This window comes from Poromitra crassiceps (assembly GCF_964638095.1).
Source record: "Poromitra crassiceps genome assembly, chromosome: 15".
Classification (NCBI taxonomy): domain Eukaryota; kingdom Metazoa; phylum Chordata; class Actinopteri; order Beryciformes; family Melamphaidae; genus Poromitra; species Poromitra crassiceps.
In genome coordinates this window covers 7,352,515-7,373,940 of record NC_139634.1, presented here as the reverse complement: position 1 = coordinate 7,373,940, position 21,426 = coordinate 7,352,515, and the positions used below count along the sequence as shown (strand labels likewise).

At 47.0% G+C, this 21,426-nt stretch overlaps 1 pseudogene across 1 annotated transcript in view; it reads left to right on the top strand.

The window, feature by feature from the left end:
* LOC310790845 (alpha-1A adrenergic receptor pseudogene) overlaps positions 1 to 16,491 on the top strand; it is a 17,828-nt pseudogene extending 1,337 nt beyond the window's left edge. Inside the window, exon 2 of the transcript in view lies at positions 15,884 to 16,491. The product of the transcript in view is annotated as an alpha-1A adrenergic receptor pseudogene (transcript). The remainder of the gene's footprint in view (positions 1 to 15,883) is intronic.
* Positions 16,492 to 21,426: the final 4,935 nt, after the last annotated feature.

Genomic DNA, 21,426 nt, shown 5'->3' with positions numbered 1-21,426 from the left:
TTTTATCACAATCGCTGTTTGTTTGTGTTACTCAGTTAATTCAGTCGTGACTTTGAAAGTTCTCCGTCATATTTGATCACATTACTATCCATGTCTGAGCTCCTAGGCTTTCAAGTGCTGCAGCATTCAGGCCCACTCAGGCCCACTCCCCGGATATTAAAAGACAGAGGGGCACTAATGTTGTAGCCTCTGAATTCAGGGCACGTAAGATGGGATCCGTCACAGAGCCTCATGTTCTCATGGGTCTGAGAAGGGGCTCTTACTGTAACAAGATGGAATCCAAACAATTATTCATATCATCTTGGTATTATATTTCCTGAGTCCCAATTTGATCTACTGACCCCACAATGAAAGTCCCTAATGTGTGCCAACAAGTGAGGAGGAGGCCCCCCCGCTGCTCCGCTCAGCCAGGGCTCCCACATGCCAGTGTGGGTTGTTCAAGACCCGGCTGTCCTCCTGGTTGTTTAGGGAACCACAGAGGAAATGAAACAATATTTCCTGCTGTGCAGTGCCCACATGCCACTGGGCATGGTGTGGTGAGGAGGTTAGGAAAACATCGTCTTCATTTAGTGATGTAGTCCGGACCAGAGAGCTGCTCCCTCCTGTCTGTGACTCTGTTGTACAAGATCAGATAAGACAAGTGTGTGTGTGTGTGTGTGTGTGTGTGTGTGTGTGTGTGTGTGTGTGTGTGTGTGTGTGTGTGTGCGCGTGTGTGCGTTAGCGATGTAACGATAACCGGTTTTAATGATAACCGTGATAAAAATTCCTTACGATAACCGTACGGATTCAAATTTTCATTATCATTAAAACCGTGGTACCGTGATTACAGTGCTTTGAAAAACATGGTCAATACTGTCCATCATCAACCAAAGTTGGCAACCGTCTCCCAGATGCAAACGTGCAGCCTTGGAGAAATGATTTCAGTGAGTGGATCAATCCTTTTTGGGTCTGAGTTTTCAATATAAAACGTTGTAAAATGATTTCAGTGAGTCTCTCTGTACTTTTTGAACATTTTCAGCTATTTTTTTTACGAATACCGTGATAATACGATAACCGTGATCATTTTGGTCACAATAATCGTGATGTGAAATTTTCATACCGTTACATCTCTAGTGTGCGTGTGTGTGTGTGAGAGAGAGAGAGAGAGAGAGAGAGAGAGAGAGAGAGCACGTGCCTGTGTGTGTATATCTTTACTCTAGTCATATTGGAATGTATTTATGCTGCTGGGCCTGCTGCACATCACATATGGACACACACACACACACACACACACACACACACACACACACACACACACACACACTCTTACCTGTGACAGGGTGACTTTGCCGTGTCAGACAGCAGGCATTATTTTTGCCTTGAGACGGTCTTAATGAGACACCAGCAGCGCATAACTAATGTCATAATATTCAAAAGTTCTGATTTGTGGATCTGAGAGGCTCCAGAGAGCAGTAGGGGGGTGGGGGGGGGGGGGGGGGGGCGGTGTTGAGGAGGGTCACGATTGTATAATACTAACCAACAAACTACCAAGAAGATTCAAGATTCAAGATTTGTATTGTCACTCCGTAGTACAAGTATCACTTGTTAAATTAAATTATTGTGCTGTAGACTCTGTTACAACATAGTGCAAAATAACAGGGCATATAGGTGCAGGAAAACAAGAGAAACAACAAGCAATAACAGTAAAGCAATAAAACAAGCCAAAAACAGTCACATTCACTGCACATAGGTGCAAATAGCATAGACATAATTTAAACATAATTAAACATTCTGTTTGCACAGGTGCAACTAACATAGACATAATTAAACATACGTAATGGTAGCAGCTGCAGTACAGCTACTACATGATTGTTGGGAATTTATTTGTGTATGTTAAGGAGTCTCGTGGCCTGCGGGAAGAAACTGTCCCTCAAGCGATTTGTGCGTGCTCTTGGGACCCTGTATCTCCTCCCTGAGGGTAACAGGGAGAACAGGCTGTTGTGGGGGTGGTTTGTGTCCTTGATGATCTTCAGGGACCTCCTGAGGCACCGCTGGTTGTACAGTTCCTGCAGTTCTGGCAGCTCACATCCTGTGCTGGGCCGCGCGCCTCACTCTTCTTAGCGCCCTGCGGTCCATGGTGGTGCAGTTCCCGTAAGCAGCCAGTCAGTCAATGGTGCCTCTGTAGAAGTCCCTGAGGATCTTTGGCCTTAGCCCAAATTTCTTCAGGCGCCTGAGTCCGTGTAGTCACTGTTGGGCCTTTTTGACAACAGTGGTGGTGTGGCCGGCCCATGTCAGGTCCTGGTGGATGTTGACTCCCAGGTACTTGAAGCTGTCCACCCTTTCCACCACTGTGCCGTTGATGGTGATTTGGGGGTGTGCGTAGTCTACAATGATCTCCTTGGTCTTGGAGACATTCAGAGAGAGGTGGTTGTCCTGGCACCATTGTTCCAGGGCCCCCACCTCCTCTCTGTAGGCCATCTCGTCGCTCCTGGAGATCAGCCCCACGACTGCTGTGTCGTCTGCAAGCTTCACGATGGTGTTCGAGGTTAGTGTCGCCACGCAGTCGTGGGTGTAGAGGTCGTACCAGAAGAATGCTCCAAGGGGACATGCACAATCTGTGTTGTAAACACTACAACAACACAACACTATCCAACTTTATCTAAGACTGATTTATAAGTCCAACAGCCTCCTGTCAACTGATATATTACCCATTAAGTCAGACCCGGTCAGCGATGCCTGGTGCCTCTTTCATCCATCCATCTCTAGTCTAACCAAAAGATGATTTGTGGGGGAGCTTGTAGTTCTCGGTTAGCTCTGTGCCTCTCTCCTGTGTCTCTCTCCTGTGTGTTAGCTCTGTGCCTCTCTCCTGTGTGTTAGCTCTGTGCCTCTCTCCTGTGTGTTAGCTCTGTGCCCCTCTCCTGTGTGTTAGCTCTGCACCTCTCTCCTGTGTGTTAGCTCTGTGTCTCTCTCCTGTGTGTTAGCTCTGTGCCTCTCTCCTGTGTGTTAGCTCTGTACCTCTCTCCTGTGTGTTAGCTCTGTGTCTCTCTCCTGTGTGTTAGCTCTGTGCCTCTCTCCTGTGTGTTAGCTCTGTACCTCTCTCCTGTGTGTTAGCTCTGTGCCCCTCTCCTGTGTGTTAGCTCTGTGTCTCTCTCCTGTGTGTTAGCTCTGTGCCTCTCTCCTGTGTTAGCTCTGTGCCTCTCTCCTGTGTGTTAGCTTTGTGCCTCTCTCCTGTGTGTTAGCTCTGTGCCTCTCTCCTGTGTGTTAGCTCTGTGTCTCTCTCCTGTGTGTTAGCTCTGCACCTCTCTCCTGTGTGTTAGCTCTCTCTCCTGTGTGTTAGCTCTGTGCCTCTCTCCTGTGTGTTAGCTCTCTCTCCTGTGTGTTAGCTCTGTGTCTCTCTCCTGTGTGTTAGCTCTGTGCCTCTCTCCTGTGTGTTAGCTCTGTGCCTCTCTCCTGTGTGTTAGCTCTCTCTCCTGCGTGTTAGCTCTGTGCTTCTCTCCTGTGTGTTAGCTCTGTGCCTCTCTCCTGTGTGTTAGCTCTGTGTCTCTCTCCTGTGTGTTAGCTCTGTGTCTCTCTCCTGTGTGTTAGCTCTGTGTCTCTCTCCTGTGTGTTAGCTCTCTCTCCTGTGTGTTAGCTCTGTGCTTCTCTCCTGTGTGTTAGCTAAGCTTCGCTACGGGAGGTCTAGCAGGGCAGCAGCTCTCGTCTCGCGCTGCTCCCTGAGGCTATTAGCCTCCACCCACAGAGGGATTTCCTGTCTCACTCTCATTATTACCCTGCTCCTTCCTCCGCATAGGGTCACTGAAGTCTAATGCACGGGATTCCTGTGTGCGTGTGGAGGCCTGTTGTGTGTCTGTGTGTGTGTGTGTGTGTGTGTGTGTGTGTGTGTGTACACACTACAGGCGGGCATACGTTCATGTGTGTGCCTGTCATTTTTATGAGTAATGGTTTGGATGTCGTCGCAGCTGCTTCTCTCTCTCCTCTGTCCCCTTTGATTTATTAAGTTTCCAAACCCCACCTAGAGGATCCCTGGCAGGCTGGTGGCAGCTAGAGACCTACAGTAGATGATCGGTGGCAGGCTGGTGCCAGCTAGAGACCTACAGTAGATGATCGGTGGCAGGCTGGTGCCAGCTAGAGACCTACAGTAGATGATTGGTGGCAGCTAGAGACCTACAGTAGATGATCGGTGGCAGGCTGGTGGCAGCTAGAGACCTACAGTAGATGATTGGTGGCAGCTAGAGACCTACAGTAGATGATCAGTGGCAGGCTGGTGGCAGCTAGAGACCTACAGTAGATGATTGGTGGCAGCTAGAGACCTACAGTAGATGATCGGTGGCAGGCTGGTGGCAGCTAGAGACCTACAGTAGATGATCAGTGGCAGGCTGGTGCCAGCTAGAGACCTACAGTAGATGATTGGTGGCAGCTAGAGACCTACAGTAGATGATTGGTGGCAGCTAGAGACCTACAGTAGATGATCAGTGGCAGGCTGGTGGCAGCTAGAGACCTACAGTAGATGATTGGTGGCAGCTAGAGACCTACAGTAGATGATCGGTGGCAGGCTGGTGGCAGCTAGAGACCTACAGTAGATGATCAGTGGCAGGCTGGTGCCAGCTAGAGACCTACAGTAGATGATTGGTGGCAGCTAGAGACCTACAGTAGATGATTGGTGGCAGATAGAGACCTACAGTAGATGATCGGTGGCAGGCTGGTGGCAGCTAGAGACCTACAGTAGATGATCGGTGGCAGGCTGGTGCCAGCTAGAGACCTACAGTAGATGATTGGTGGCAGCTAGAGACCTACAGTAGATGATTGGTGGCAGCTAGAGACCTACAGTAGATGATCGGTGGCAGGCTGGTGCCAGCTAGAGACCTACAGTAGATGATCAGTGGCAGGCTGGTGTCAGCTAGAGACCTACAGTAGATGATCGGTGGCAGGCTGGTGTCAGCTAGAGACCTACAGTAGATGATCGGTGGCAGGCTGGTGCCAGCTAGAGACCTACAGTAGATGATCAGTGGCAGGCTGGTGTCAGCTAGAGACCTACAGTAGATGATCGGTGGCAGGCTGGTGTCAGCTAGAGACCTACAGTAGATGATCGGTGGCAGGCTGGTGCCAGCTAGAGACCTACAGTAGATGATTGGTGGCAGCTAGAGACCTACAGTAGATGATCAGTGGCAGGCTGGTGCCAGCTAGAGACCTACAGTAGATGATTGGTGGCAGCTAGAGACCTACAGTAGATGATCAGTGGCAGGCTGGTGGCAGCTAGAGACCTACAGTAGATGATTGGTGGCAGCTAGAGACCTACAGTAGATGATTTGTGGCAGCTAGAGACCTACAGTAGATGATTGGTGGCAGCTAGAGACCTACAGTAGATGATTGGTGGCAGCTAGAGACCTACAGTAGATGATTGGTGGCAGCTAGAGACCTACAGTAGATGATCAGTGGCAGGCTGGTGGCAGCTAGAGACCTACAGTAGATGATTGGTGGCAGCTAGAGACCTACAGTAGATGATTGGTGGCAGCTAGAGACCTACAGTAGATGATCAGTGGCAGGCTGGTGCCAGCTAGAGACCTACAGTAGATGATTGGTGGCAGCTAGAGACCTACAGTAGATGATCAGTGGCAGGCTGGTGGCAGCTAGAGACCTACAGTAGATGATTGGTGGCAGCTAGAGACCTACAGTAGATGATTGGTGGCAGCTAGAGACCTACAGTAGATGATTGGTGGAAGCTAGAGACCTACAGTAGATGATCGGTGGCAGCTAGAGACCTACAGTAGATGATCAGTGGCAGGCTGGTGGCAGCTAGAGACCTACAGTAGATGATTGGTGGCAGCTAGAGACCTACAGTAGATGATTGGTGGCAGCTAGAGACCTACAGTAGATGATTGGTGGCAGCTAGAGACCTACAGTAGATGATTGGTGGCAGCTAGAGACCTACAGTAGATGATTGGTGGCAGCTAGAGACCTACAGTAGATGATTGGTGGCAGCTAGAGACCTACAGTAGATGATTGGTGGCAGCTAGAGACCTACAGTAGATGATTGGTGGCAGCTAGAGACCTACAGTAGATGATCAGTGGCAGGCTGGTGGCAGCTAGAGACCTACAGTAGATGATTGGTGGCAGCTAGAGACCTACAGTAGATGATTGGTGGCAGCTAGAGACCTACAGTAGATGATTGGTGGCAGCTAGAGACCTACAGTAGATGATCAGTGGCAGGCCGGTACCAGCTAGAGATTCTCGCCCTCTGACTCTGAAGTCTCAACCTGTCAGGTGAAAACTTCATAAGTCCAATTTTGGTGATTTTCATATTTTAGGTTATTTCAGTTGAAGGATTACATTCCACTCTGTGGGTCAAGAAGATTCAACAACCCTCAGGTCGCCGAACCCTTTTCAAAATCAGTTAGATAAACGAAAGATTGCCTAAAAACATGTTACTTATTCTTCTTAGGGGTTACAAGAGTTTTCACGTGACAACAGCAATAGGTTGATGTCAGCTATCTGATGCAGGTAAGACAGTCTGTCAAAGAGCTGAAAACATTTTTGTGTAGTTTTTGGAGGCTATATACATGGCAAGCAGGAAGCTACCAGTACCAGTACCAGTACCAGTACCAGTGTGTGGGTCGTTCCTTTTCTGGTTTATCTATCTCCTTTTACTCAAAGGATTTGGAGCAAGGAAGGCTATCCAACTTTCATACTTTTAAACACATCAAGCTTTTGGAGTTACTGTTAAACTTTCTTGGCCAAAGTGCAGCCCAAATCTCACACACTCACTGAGAGTCTAGCGTTGCTTGTTTAGGCTGCACTTCACAAGTTTTGACCTAACACATTCTTGTATCACATTTATGTAGAAATGACACTGTAATAGCGGTGAGTCTGACAAGCCAATTATATAGTAATCATCACAGTCTAGTGTAGCAACTGACCAAAAAAGGCTTCTTACGGGACCAATGCCTCCAACCAGTGAAAGCTGCCAATGTTTCGTGAACGCTTTTAGGCCTTACAGAAAGAATCCAATTTGATGGTACACTTTCCTTTACATTCAGTATGTTTATATGCACTTTAAAAAATCGAATTATTGCATTAGTCCACCTAAAACCGGACTTTTGAAATGTATGTACACATGTTAGCTCGACTTTAGCATGCGCTAAAATTCCCGTGCCAGGCTTTGATCCGGAAGTCGAACGCATAAAACATAAACAGAGGGTGCATCTCAAAAGAAGGTGCATCTCAAAAGTAGAGCGTACTACACCAAAGACGATGGGATTTCAAGCAAGACTGCCTCTTCTGAATATTCTGACACTGCATTTTTCAGACAGAAAGAAATTAAACTTGTTCAAGACCCGTCTCTGTCTCAGCAACACACTCTCGCGAGATTTGGCAACAGGAACTTGTGTTAGCGGCCAGGGAGCGATTAGCTAAAGCTAAATGTGAAGTTCATTGATGTAGTAGCTAAATCTGTGGCTATAAAAAATATTTTTTTAATGGAATATCTTAGTCTCAACTGTATAGACCTTATTCGCTAACCCTGGACGGCACGGTATGTCAACAATATTATTGTTGACATACCGTCCTGCGCGCACACAGCGATGCAGCTGACAACTAGTAACAGCCTTATTGTCATTTCTGTTCCATTACAAAATAGCGATGGTAATGACAGCAATAAAAAAAACCACAGTTGTTGTTTGTATGCTGCCGTTAATGCCTGTAATAAATAAACAAAAGAACGAGGTGTACAGACTTTGCTGTGAGGAGCTGTCAGAAAGTTTCACCTGTCTCTCCCAACTATCCACACATCTCCTGTGCTGCTGACGTATCCCCAGTCTCGCTCCCTTCACGTCTGAGGACGGTAGAGATAGAAACAAACCACGGGGACTTTATTGCTGTCATTACTACAGCCATGCCTAACGCAGGTCACCATCCGAACACAATTGGAACGATACAGGTAACGCTAACAGCGGCTAGCTTCCTATAAACGCTGCTCTTACATAGGCTGTCACTGAAGAGCTGCAGCGCTATGTCGACAACATGGCGGCGGTGGGCGTGCCCCTACGTGAGTGACGTCAATCGAATAAGGTCTATTGAGCTAACAAGGGGCAGCTTTGTGTATATATGTGTGGTTTATGTGGAGTTTGGAAACTATCACAATCTCTATTTCAAGTTAGCTTGCTAGGTCAGCAGCACTAACCCTGCTTAAAGCCTGCTTGAAGAAGACAAGTGGGGGAGTAACGAGACTTGGGGAGAATGGATTTCCCACCCGTGTTTGTATACTGGCACAAGGACAGTACTCTGAAATAGCCTCATCAAGCTATAAGCATAGCTCCACTTCACTGTGCATGCAAACGTACTGATTGTGTCCACGGTGAAAGAAGCCACAACATCACATGTAGCTGACTTACAGAGCTGCCACTCTGTCTCTCTCATCCCTCATCTCAGCCGCACAGACATCATTAGTCTGTTCTGTTATTTCTCTGTGCACATTTTCCCCCGGGCTCGTTAACACCCAGAGCGGCCACTAATGTCCTGTGAAGGGCTCGTTAACACCCAGAACGGCCACTAATGTCCTGTGAAGGGCTCGTTAACACCCGGAACGGCCACTAATGTCCTGTGAAGGGCTCGTTAACACCCAGAACGGCCACTAATGTCCTGTGAAGGGCTCTCGTTAATCGACGAGTGCAAATGTGTGAGAGAAACCAATTAACACTCCAAATGTTATCTGATTGTTTCTGTATAGATGTGTTTTTTTTAAGAGTCACTGGAAAGAGATGTGTCTGTGTCGTGTGTGTGTCTGTGTGTGCGCGCACATGTGTGTGTGTGTGTGTGTGTGTGTGTGTGTACATGTGTGTGTGTGTGTGTGTGTGTGTGTGCGTGCGTGCGTGTGCGCGTGCGTGTGTGTACATGTGTGTGTGTGTGTGCACATGTGTGTGTGTGTGTGTGTGTGTGTACATGTGTGTGTGCGTGTGCACATATGTGTGTGTGTGTGTGTGTGTGTGTGTGTGTGTGTGCTTGTCTCCACGTCGAGGTGCCTGGCCCCAGAGCTCTGGGAGGTAATTGAAATGGTGTACGAAGGAGATGAATAATGAGAGAGCTAAGTGCCAAAGCGATGGAGACGAAAGGAGATGGGAGAACCACGATGGAGAGGCCATGATGGAGGGGCCATGGGGCACAGGGCAGAGGGGTGGGTGGTGGCGGGTTTGGGGTGGGGCCGATATATAGCGAGGGCCTCCGGGATGTCGAGCCAATGTTCCTAAAATAGCTTAATGGCATGGCTTCATTGGAAGCAATCTGTGTGAAGGCAATAATACTTCTGTCTTGTTAGATCAAGAAATGATCGAAACAGATTGTTTGTGCACGTGCGTGTGTAAAACTGTGTTCACACCGAGATATTTATTTTTCTCTCTGTCGCTCGATTCAACCCTTTGGAATCGCTCTGTCGCTCTGTTTAAATCGCTCATCAACAGGCACAAGAATTGACGGACATCTGGGGGCTATAACGTTACGCAATGTCATGATATTTGTCCACTATGAGCCACCATAGTTGTTTACAAGCTAAGCCTATCAGCGTGCTCCTAATGCGAGCTCTATACCGGTAGTACAGACTTCACTTCATGTCAGCTGTCAGCCTGTCAATCAGCTGTCAATGCGGTTTGTTGCCACACAATAAACCAGCGGTTTGTTCCAAGCCAGTGTGATCCTTGACTCACTCTCACACGGCAGCCAATCAGCGTTGAACAGCGAGCCACTGATGCCAGTGTAATTTCGCTCGAGTTGGGATATTTCATCTCGGGCGACGAGCGAATTTTCTCCCTATCGCTCTGTCTCTGTCGCTCGGACGCCCAGCGATTTTTCTCCCTGGCGAATATACGCTCAATCGCTCGTTTGCATTGACTTTGTATGTAAACTCGATGCCAGCGAAAAACTTTAATAGGTCGGTGTGAACGCAGCTTTAGTGTTCATTTCGTCGATGAAAACTATGACAAACATTTTTTGCCAACGACCTTTTTCCCCCAAGACTAAAATTACTTTTAGTTTCTTTGACTAAGATGAGACTAAAATGCTCAAACTTTTAGTCGACTAAAACTTGATTAAACAGGATGAGGTTGACGAAATATGATCAAAACTAACAAGGACATTTGACACAGTACTAAGACTAAATTCTAAAATAGACAAAAAAAATGAATACTAATTATAGACTGTTTCCCCCCCTCAATGCAGCAGTTCAGTTTCCTGTGCTGCAGCATCATAGATGTAGCTGGCAGCTGTCTTAAAAACACATTTACAGAGATCACAGTTACAACAGAACCCACCCGCCTTAGCTAATGCTCTTATTTATATGTGTATGACTATGAGGCACTGTGTTCCCAAAATGTACATGGCTATGTTATATCCAGAGAGGTCTGAGCGCTTTCCACACAGCGCAGCCAGCCTCCCTCCCTTCTCGCCTCAGCTGCAGGATGAGCAGGAACTGTAAATAGGTTCCACTTGTCATTGCTACCGGCGTACGCCGACACTGGCCCGGGCGGGCAGAGTCAGCACTAGCTACTTTCCTTTGGAAAGTGTTGGCAAAACTGCTTCAAACGATCATTACCAGTGCAAGCGCATCAGCAGATTCAACAGTTTAAATTGACTAAAACTAGACTAAAATGTGCACAGTTTGAAAATAACATATATATAAAAAATAAATTAATTAATTAATCAGTTTTCGTTGACTAAAACCAGACTAAAATACTTACGGTTTTATGTGACTAAGATGAGACTAAAATGCTCAAACTTTTAGTCGACTAAAACTTGACTAAATAAAAACAGGATGAGGTTGACTAAATATGATACGCCATTTGACACAGGACTAAGACTAAATTAAATAAAAATAGCTGACAAAATTAACACAGACACACACACGTGTACGTACGTGTGTGTGTCCGTACGTGCGTGTGTGTGTGTGTGTGTGTGTGTGTGAACATGGCACAGAATAGGCATCGCATCTTAGCCCTGGTGAGAACAACAGGATGTCTTGTTTTATAGATGTTCCTGTTTCATACTGGTTTTTGGTAGATGTGTTTCTCCTCAGGAAGGAGGTGCACACACACACACACACACACACACACACACACACACACACACACACACACACACACACACACACACAGCGCCACTAACAGGAGGTACACACACACACACACACACACACACACACACACACACACACACACACAGCACCACTAACAGAAGGAGGTGCACACACACACACACACACACACAGCACCACTAACAGAAGGAGGTGCACACACACACACACACACACACACACACACACACACACACACACACACAGCGCCACTAACAGGAGGTACACACACACACACAGCGCCACTAACAGAAGGTGCGCGCAGCAACAGTAATCCTCCCACAGCTACAGTGTATCCATATCCCATTGTCTTACCAAGCCCCGCCCCTCCCCCCCGCATCCTCACAGCTGACAGTAGAGCCATTCAACATAAACACACTTATCTTTAAGAGACAAAAATGTACACACTACACACAGACACACACACTACACACACACACACACTACACACACACACACACACACACACACACACACACACACACACAACACACACAGAGACGTTCCTTCTGTGCTGACAGGAAGGCATGTTGCTAACTAGATTCCATTCAGATTGTGTGTTTCCTACACTTCCACCCTGTGCTTGTGTGTGTGTGTGTGTGTGTGTGTGTGTGTGTGTGTGTGTGTGTGTGTGTGTGTGTGTGTGTGTGTGCTGTGTGTGTGTGTGTGTGTGTGTGTGTGTGTGTGTGTGTGTGTGTGTGTGTGTGTGTGTGTGTGTGTAAAAGAGGCACTGCGGGCAGCCGGGCAGTGGCCCAACGGGTCGGTCCCAGCGGGGGGCCTCTCGCTGCTCGTATAGGGGCCCGTCCTGGGAGGCATGCTGCAGCTGTGTTTGCCCTGGCAGATGCCACTCCAAACAGCCCCTCTGAGACCCCTGAGAAGGAAGTGCAGCCTCCCAGGCTACGCTGCTTCTCTCTCGGGCATCTCGACCCCGCCGGATCCGGGCCAAGGAGGTGCAGAGTGAGTGAGTTCTGGGTTTTATCCTCACTAGAACAGTCCAACTCCCACCAGCTCTCCTGGCATGATCTGCCCAACACTCCCACAAGCAAAGCTCTTAACTCATCATAACCTATTGGGAAGAAACAAGTAAAAGGCTGCGTCTAACTTTGTCAACGCACAGAAATATGTGTTCATTTGGCAGCTCCATCTGTCAGAACAGCTTTCTCCACATGCCTGTCTGTCTGTCTGCTCCTGCCAGCAGTGTAGGACAAGATGCATCACAAAAGGTCTAGTGGGGACATTTGAGATTCTTGGGGTCCCCATCATAATTATCAAAGTATTCACGTCGGTCAGCTTGCCCGGATAGGGGCACAAGAAAGAATGCACTATGAGGAGAGAGAGAGAGAGAGAGAGAGAGAGAGAGAGAGAGAGAGAGAGAGAGAGAGATACCCTTACTTGTACTGTATATATTTCGTTCAGCAGCCATCAAGCACAATTTTCTCTTTGTACCTTTTAAGTTAATGTTTATACTCTTATGTACAGCTGTTTCTGTTTACACACCTCCTTAGTATATATTTAATTGTAAGCATACTCTTAAGCTAACTTATGTGTATTATATTTGAGTGCAATGTTACACTTCTTTATTCTCCTATATCTTTAACTCTACGCACATTTTTGCTTTCATTTTACACTTGCTTTGGCAATATATACGTATGTTTTTCATGCCAATAAAGCCCCATCGAATTGAATTGAATTGAATTGAGAGAGAGAGAGACCATCTGTAAGATTGTGGTTTATCCCTGTGATTGGGATGTAGATAGATAGATATCTCTCTCTCTCTCTCTCTCTGATTGAAGTATAGAGAGGGTTTTCATCACACTGGTTCACTGGGTAAAAGTTTAATTGTTTTCAAACACTAAAGTTGATCCAATCAACTCAAATCGCCCCTTGACTACATTTTTGCACATAATCACATCATATTGTAATGTATATATCACATCATATTGTAATGTACGCCATCAGAGCATCAAAGAATAGTAAAAGCTTCTTGATACAGTATGATACTCAAGGAGGCGAGCTGAGGTCTCTATATCGTAACAGAGGTAATTTCACACTCGAAAGCCTGAGATTATAGATTGCATTATCAATCTCTGTAGGAAGGTGATATTAATTGGAGCAGATTGGTGTTCAGACACACAGTGACATACTCTGCATGTGCACACGCACACAAAACGGACCCAGTTCTTTGTCTCTTTCACATTAATAGAAGCATATAAATGAAAGGATTTAAAAGTATTTCATAATTCCCCGTTTTTATTCCCGAGGCTTTTTCCGCTGTCACGTCATGATGTTGTTGTATATTCAGTCTTTTCAGATAGCAGTTTAACACAGGCCAGACACACTCATTAGCTGACATCAGGAACGTGTCTGAGCTAATGTTGTTGTCTCAGTCAATACGTCTCTGATTGTTTAACATTTTAAAGTGTCAACTCCAGCACCATTCAGCATCCATTAGAGAGAGAGAGCTTCTCACCTTCAACATCAATCATCTCCCCCTCTCTGTCCAGCCCAGCCATCTCTCTGTCTCTCTCTCTCCCCCTCTCTCTCTCTCTTTCTATGTATCTATTTATCTCTATGTCTCTCTCACTATCTCTCACTCACACACACCTACGATCACCGTCAATTGTGCAGCCTACTTCTTTGAATGTTTGTCAAAAGCATTGTAATGATGTGTGCCCACCACAGCGCTACCGACTCACCAGAGGAGATATATTTAAGCATGTAACCTCCCCCACCATTTGTCTGTCCAAGGACTGCAGGGGCCCTCCCACGTTCTCAGTGTGTTATCGTGAACATGTTCTGAAGGGATGGACACTGACAGTGTCACAGACCTGCTGCTGCGTGGGTTTCACAGATGTCACAGACCTGCTGCGTGGGTTTCACAGATGAAACACACTGTCTGCTCATCTTGGTCCTTCCTCATTACCACGTCTTTCTTGAATGTCTCAGGTCTTTTGCTCTCCGTTGTCTCAATCCGACACACTGACCACACACAGACCGAATGTAAAGCGCTGTGGTAATCTACTGCCACCTACTGGATGAAATATAACTTGCAGTCAGAGAGCATAATCGACACTGTAAAGGCAAGATACAGTACATCTGTACTATGAGTGAAGTGACAGGGAGGTGTCCAAAGCCACATTATATATATATATATATATATATATATATATATATATATATATATATATATATACACACACACACACACACACACACACACACACACACACACACACACACACACACACACACACACACACACACACACACACACACACACACACACACATATACATATACATATACATATACACACACACACACACACACACACACACACACACACACACACACACACACACACATAATCTTTATTGTTTTTATTGCGGCTTAGACAGGCAACATTAATCAACAAACATTACAATAATAATCATAATCATAATAAGCAGTAAAACAAAAGCAGAGTGGAGGAAGACAAAAGACAGGGCGTTCAGCAGAATGCAACACAATAGAAAAAGCAGGCCACAAATTGTACAGCATACAAGAATAACAGCATAATTGCGGGAGTGGAAATCTATAAGAGTGGCCATGATAGAGCCCTATAGAGCTGTTAATCTTATTTAATTGCCCAGTGTTAGTAATTACTGCAGTTCATTCCAGTCATTGGGTGCAGAAAATCGAAACGCAGAGTGACTAAGGGAGGTAGGCTATTTGAGGCTCTCTAAGAAATTGGAACTGTTTATAGAATATATGGGGGGGGGGGTAAGTATAGACCCTTCTCACGGGGGCCATTTTGTGTGGAAAAGGCAGGGTAAACACAGGTGCAAGCAAAAACACTAATGAGGGTTTCAAACTTCCATGATTGGAATTTGGAAACCCTCATTAGTGTTTTGCTTGCACCTGTGTTTATTCTGCTTTTTCGACACAAAATGGCCCCCGTGAAAAGGGTCTATTGTAAGCAGAGGTTGCAGTGATGGGTGGTCCTGGGGTATTGGTGGCAAATCTAATAGCAGAGTGGTACAATACAGCCAGCTGCTCAAGGACACATGTAGTTCTGTAGGTTGTAGGCTAGATACAACATCACCATAGTCAAACAATGTAAGGAGGAGGATGGTCATCTTAAGTGCCCATCTGGCAGAGGTAGTGAACTACGGTAAAGAAAGTCTAGCCTACATTTAACGTTGACTATCATTTGGAACGGTATAATGAGAAGGACAACATAATCTCTGGGTAGGGCAGCGGTAGGTTCCCTGCCTACCAACACGAGCGTTCGAGCAGCCATATTACCTTCGGCTTGGTCGGGCGTCGGGAAGCTGCATTAAGGGTATTATGTCCTGGTCGCACTAGTGCCTCCTCTGGTCTTTGCGGGGCACCTGTTCGGCCCGGGGAGGGGAACTGGGGGGAATAGCGTGATCCTCCCACAAGCTACGTCCTGCCGGTGAAACTCCCTGCTGTCCGATGTAAAGAAGCGGCTGGCAACTGCACATGTATCGGAGGAAGCATGTGCTAGTCTACAACTACAACTACTACTGTCTACAACAAAGGGAGAGAAATGACTGGGACAACCATGCAGGGAATTGCCAAGTACATTTGGGGGGAAATCTGAAAAAACTTGATAATAACATACTCTCAAGCCAGATTTCCTGTATTTGTATGATGTCACAAGCTAAAAATCGGAGCCACCGCAGGTCCTTACAGTGTCAGAGAGTGAAGGAACGTTCTTCTTGCCAAACCAAAAAGTAACACAACATTTCCCTCTTCCCGGTTCCCCTTGTGTTCCTCTCCCTGCAGGCTCTTTCAATGTGAACCTGCGGCCGCCCGACACGCTCTTCAAGGTGATCTTCTGGCTGGGCTACTTCAACAGCTGCCTGAACCCCATCATCTACCCCTGCTACAGCCGCGAGTTCAAGCTGGCCTTCATCCGCATCCTCCGGTGTCAGTGTCACCAGCGGAAGCGGCCCGGGTGGCGGGCGTACAACTACCGCTCCCCCAACTTCGGCTCGTCCGGACGCTCGCGCAAAAACTCCGGCGAGCACAACTCCAGCTGCTTGAATGGCAGCCAGCGCACGCTGCCGTCCTCGGCCAGCCCCAGCCCCAGCTACCTGAGCAGGAGCCTGCCGCCCTGCCCCGAGGGGGACAGCCTCTTCATCTGGGGGGCCGCCACCACCCCGACCTCCGCCACCACCCCCACCAACACTCTCCTGCCCGGCAGCCCCTCAGACTGTCCGCTGGGGTCGGCTGGGAGAGGGGAGGTGGTGGGTGGTGCTGGTGGTGGAGGCTCTGTGGGAGCGAGTTCCACGGAGGAAACTACTGGTGGCGTGCTCTCCTTCTCCTTTGGGACGAGCAGAGACAGGGAAGGGATGGAGAAAGATGGCGTCACGCCCGAGGACAAGGTCTGACCGTCGAGTCGCACGGAGCCTCGACTTGCTGATTCATTCCTGGTATGAGATTAGGACAGAGTGCTCTTCTGCACCGGAGAGACGATGGAGGATGACAGTGTTTTGTTCCACTCACCGGTCACATGATCGTTCGTCTGCGCGTGGATCCTGGTCACATGATCGTTCGTCTGCGCGTGGATCCACGTCATTGTCATTCGTGGTCGCTATAAGCTGAAGATAACTGAAGTAATCATGCTGCTGTATCAGTATTGTCACCTATGTTGCTGTATGTGCGGTCGACATGAAGGCAAAATGTTTGTTACAGTGGACAGTCAAATGAGAGAACGATTTTGAAGCGGGTTTTAAGACGGCGTATCAAATGAACTGGTGGATCGGGGCGAGACCGATGCATGCATTTAGAATTTTTAAAAGTGAATTTGGAAGGCATAGAAATGATACTGTAGGCAGAAACACTGAAGCTGAAGCACAGTCTCTGCTTCCTCCCCGTCAGTCTGTGCTGTCTGTCAAAAGACTGAATATGTCAAAGGAACTGACTTGTGTCAAATGTGTGATCAAACAAAATGAACACGTTTCTGTTGCCGTCACTTGATATCTTTATGGTATGTTGTGGAAATAAAGTATAATCTGGTTGATCTGCTGTGTGCACAGTGAACAATCTTCTTTGTATGTTTGAAATCTAAAAAAGGTGTGATTGATAAAGGCACCTTATCAATAATGAGAAGCTAAATCGGCATAGAAAGTGACTCAAAGGGCCCCGTATTTGATAGGCAATCTTTGTATAATTCCACTTTCTGGATGTGAAAGGAACTTGAGATGGAGATTAAAGTATTTTCTACAAAAGTGGCTCATACAATATATGACAGTGATGAGAGGAAGATCTTAATCTGTCCCACTCATTTTCAAAGCCATTCACGTCCTAACAGACCGGAGCAGTTATCTGCGTGAAGGTTTGATGTCCTATGTTAGGAGTTAAGTTAGGATCGAGAGAGCCTATGTCTTATGGCTTATATCAATTAGTATATCCGTTTAGCGCATGGCCCGACTCACACTGGTACAGGGCAGTTCATGATGTATTCATGATGGGCTGTGCGGGGGTCATGGACCATTACTGAACATGTGTGAGATGACAACCAGAAGAGCCATACATCTGTGGTCCCCAATATGGTGAAGAAACAGATAGACTCGACGACTACACAGACTCACAGAAGGAAAAGTCACGAGCCCATGAATCATATGGATTCACAACTGTGTGGAAACTTGGATGCAACACGCCTCTTTTGAGCAACTCCTCTGATCGCTCCGTTTCTGCCGACGTCGATGTTCTGGGTTGTTGTCGCATCATGATTGCATCGCCGGGACAAATGTCTCGATCAGACGACCACAGCCTGTCTGGCTGCTGATGGCAGCACTTCTGCTCTCCTACACACAAACAACCGCTGCTTTTTGTCTGTGTGCTGCTGTGTCTCTTCCTTCTCCCGTCCACCATCTCCACCATCATGCACGGGGAACTTGCTCGTCATGACGTCACGGTGGCACACTTTCAAAGCCACTAGATGGCCCCACCAATGCTTTTGTGGTGTCCCTGGCGATGGCAGATTTCCTGGTTGCTGTGCCGGTGATGCCGTTCAGTCTCGTGCGTTCCATTGACACCTAGAACGTTGGGTGCCGCTTCTGCCAAGCCCATGTGTTGCTGAACGTCACTCTCAGAACATGTCCATCTTTACCCTCAGCTGCGCGGCACTGTGCCGAGACATAGCGGTGTGTGTGATCTCCTCCCTCTCTGTGTGCCTCGGCCTCCTGCTGGGTTCTGCAGGTTCTGCAGCGCCGCACAGGAGAACATGCCGTTTTGCGTATGGGACAATCTTGGCAGCCCGGAGACAGGTGAGGTGAGGTGAGGTGAGGTGAGGTGAGGTGAGGTGAGGTGAGGTGAGGTGAGGTGAGGTGAATCCATGCCATGGAGCAGCAGGCCAGACAGCTTCAGATGAGCAGAAACCCCATGAGGGCCCGACCCCAGCAGACGAGGCGAGGCCAGCGTGGAGAACGGCTGTCTGAAGAAGGAGAGGAAGGCTGTTAAGACACTGCGTCGGATCATGCGGGGGTCTTCCTGTTCTGCTGGCTCCCATTCTTCACCGTGAACATATGGACCACCCTCCGTGGGGCTCCGTGGTCCTGGAGGCCCTCCATGTTCTCAAAACCCTTTTCTCTACGCCACCGCAGTATAATAGTCCATCTTGGGCTGTGGGATTTTGGGCAGGCAGCTAAGAGCGTGTTTGGACACCTCACACTTTGGTAGGCAAGCACACACTGTTGTTACCTAGGAGACCGTTTCAAGATGATGACCTCTTTGTATTTTTAAACATCCCAAGAGCGGTGTTACACAAAGCAAAAAGCCTTTTCTGTTCTAGTGGGTTGCATAACAGTAGGTTGAAAGGTAAAGTTCTCCTCTGCTCTGCTCATGGTTATCTCTGCCACAGAGTTGGCTGGAGACTGTTTGTCTGTCTGTCTGTCTGTCTGTCTGTCTGTCTGTCTGTCTGTCTGTCTGTCTGTCTGTCAGCAGGACATCTCCAAAAGTTATGAACGGATGTGCAGGTTGGTCATGGGCCAACATAGAAGTGATTTTAGGGCAGTGGTGGCCCAACGGTTAGAGAAGCGAGCTTGTGACCGGAAGGTCGTCGGTTCAATCCCCGGGACCGGCAGGATAAATCTGGGTGGGGAAAGTGAAAAGGCAGCGCTTGCCCCTCCCTCATTACCACCACTGAGGTGCCCTTGAGCAAGGCCCTTATCCCCAAACCACTCCAGTGGAGCTGCTCAGTGGCCAGCAGATCAGACTGTGGTTGTACTGCTCAGCTTCCAGGTATGAATGTGTGTGTGAATGTGAACAGGGCACTCCTGAAAAAGAGAGCATTGCTCTCAGTGAGACTCCCCCTGTATAAATAAAGGTAAAAAAAAAAAAAATTACCTTCCATGTCCATGTCCTTGTCCGCCGCCAATCACAAAAATGTGCTTACACTAACTTCCACACGGATTCAGGTAACATCACAGTGTGGCGGAGGTATGCATTGCACTCTCTACAGAGTGTCCTCTAGTTACAAATGTTTCATGTCTGATGGATGAAAGGATTAAAAAAAAACTCATTATTGAACTAAATAAAACAATTAAATTGTGCAAATATTGCCTTGGATGTCTTTGAGGTGTCATCGAATTAGAAACTGTTGCTCACAATTGTTATGGATGATGACAGACCCCTCTATAATCCACACAGGACATTAACCAAGAATGTAGGACATTTTATGAAGCAGTGTAGAAGACAGACCACGTTGCTGAAAACACTGAAGCAACACGTTTCTTGAATGCATGATCCCGGGCTGAATTCTAAAGCAGTGTCAAAAATGCCCTCTTAGATATCTGGTAGTACATAGTAACTACAGGGGCCCCCATAAAGGAGGGACCCTCAACCATCACCCCCCCCCCCCCCCCCCCCTCCCTGCCCTGTGCCCCGCCTCCAAATACCATTTCAACAAGCTGACAGAGCACAGGGGGCCACGGCCCTCGATGTGTAAAGCATACACACAGACACATCTCACCTCTATATCTACACAGAAACAATCGTAAAACACTTTGAGGTGTAAGAACCTCGCAACGATTGGATGGCGTGCCAGGGTTGATATACAGGTAGACTGATGATGAGGTGATGATGTCCACCTGTGCCAGGTAAGCTGGGAGCCCCGCCCTGCACGCCACACACACACATACACCAACAGAGACCCAAAGGAGACATCTTGAAAACACTGGGAATACTGGAGACACAGCTGAACCGTGATGTCTGTGTTCCTGCCTTCCTCTTCCCCTATATACTAGTTATGACAGCGCTCGACTAGCATTGACGTTAGCGAGCAGCACTAGCAAGAGGATCTGAAACTCCCCACCCCCCAGCAGCAGTCACAAGAACAGTCAAAGAGAACTGGGGGAGAGGGGAAAGAACTTTGTCGTGACATTTGCTGCAGCCATTTTATTGTAGTCGCACCTCTGCTCTCATCTCGTTTTCTGCTTTATGTCACAATCATTGTGGGGGGTAACTCATTACAAAAGTAACATATTACATGTAATATATTACTTTTAGCAGTAACTCAGTAATATAACTTATTACTTATAGGATTTCAGTAATATTAGACCAGTTACTTTGTCAAGTAACTCAAGTTACAAATGTAGTTACTTTTTTTAATCAAAGCACGTATTTAAGTCATTTCATAATCAAACTGTGTTTTTATGCAAATAACCACTATAGATGACAATAACAAAGGAAAAGGATAACATTTAGAATTTTGGATGGTTTACACTGACTTCAAGACGGTTTAAATTATTTTTCGGGATGGTTCCGGGGCACCGATGTCATTCAAAAAAAGTAGTGTAATAAGTAATGAGTTACTCTACACAGACAGTAATATTGTAAAGTAACTTATTACTTTCAAACTAAAGTAAATAGTAATATGTACTATATTACATTTTGAAAGTAACTTGCCCAACACTGGTCACTCACAATACAGTTTCAGGTTATATTATGTACAAATTGTGAACGGATAACTTTCAATAGAAATTAATCGGGGGGGGGGGGGGGGGGGGGCAGAAAGAAATACTTCAACATCTTCTTCATATTCTTTCAAATATTATGTTGTCACACAGCTTTGATGAAACATATTTTTGTTCTGAGCAGTTTTACTAGGCTACCATCACATACTTGCACCAACATGTAACCCAAACGTGAGTCACATCGTGCTGCTCGTCAAAACCTGATACTGACTGGAAAAATAAACTTCCCACTGTACTTATGGGCTTTTTGCCAAGCGACACTATTTTAGCGTTGAGACGGTGTGACTCAATTGTCTTGGAAAAACACCGCTGACATCTTTCTCATAACATCTGTCAACCGCACTGACT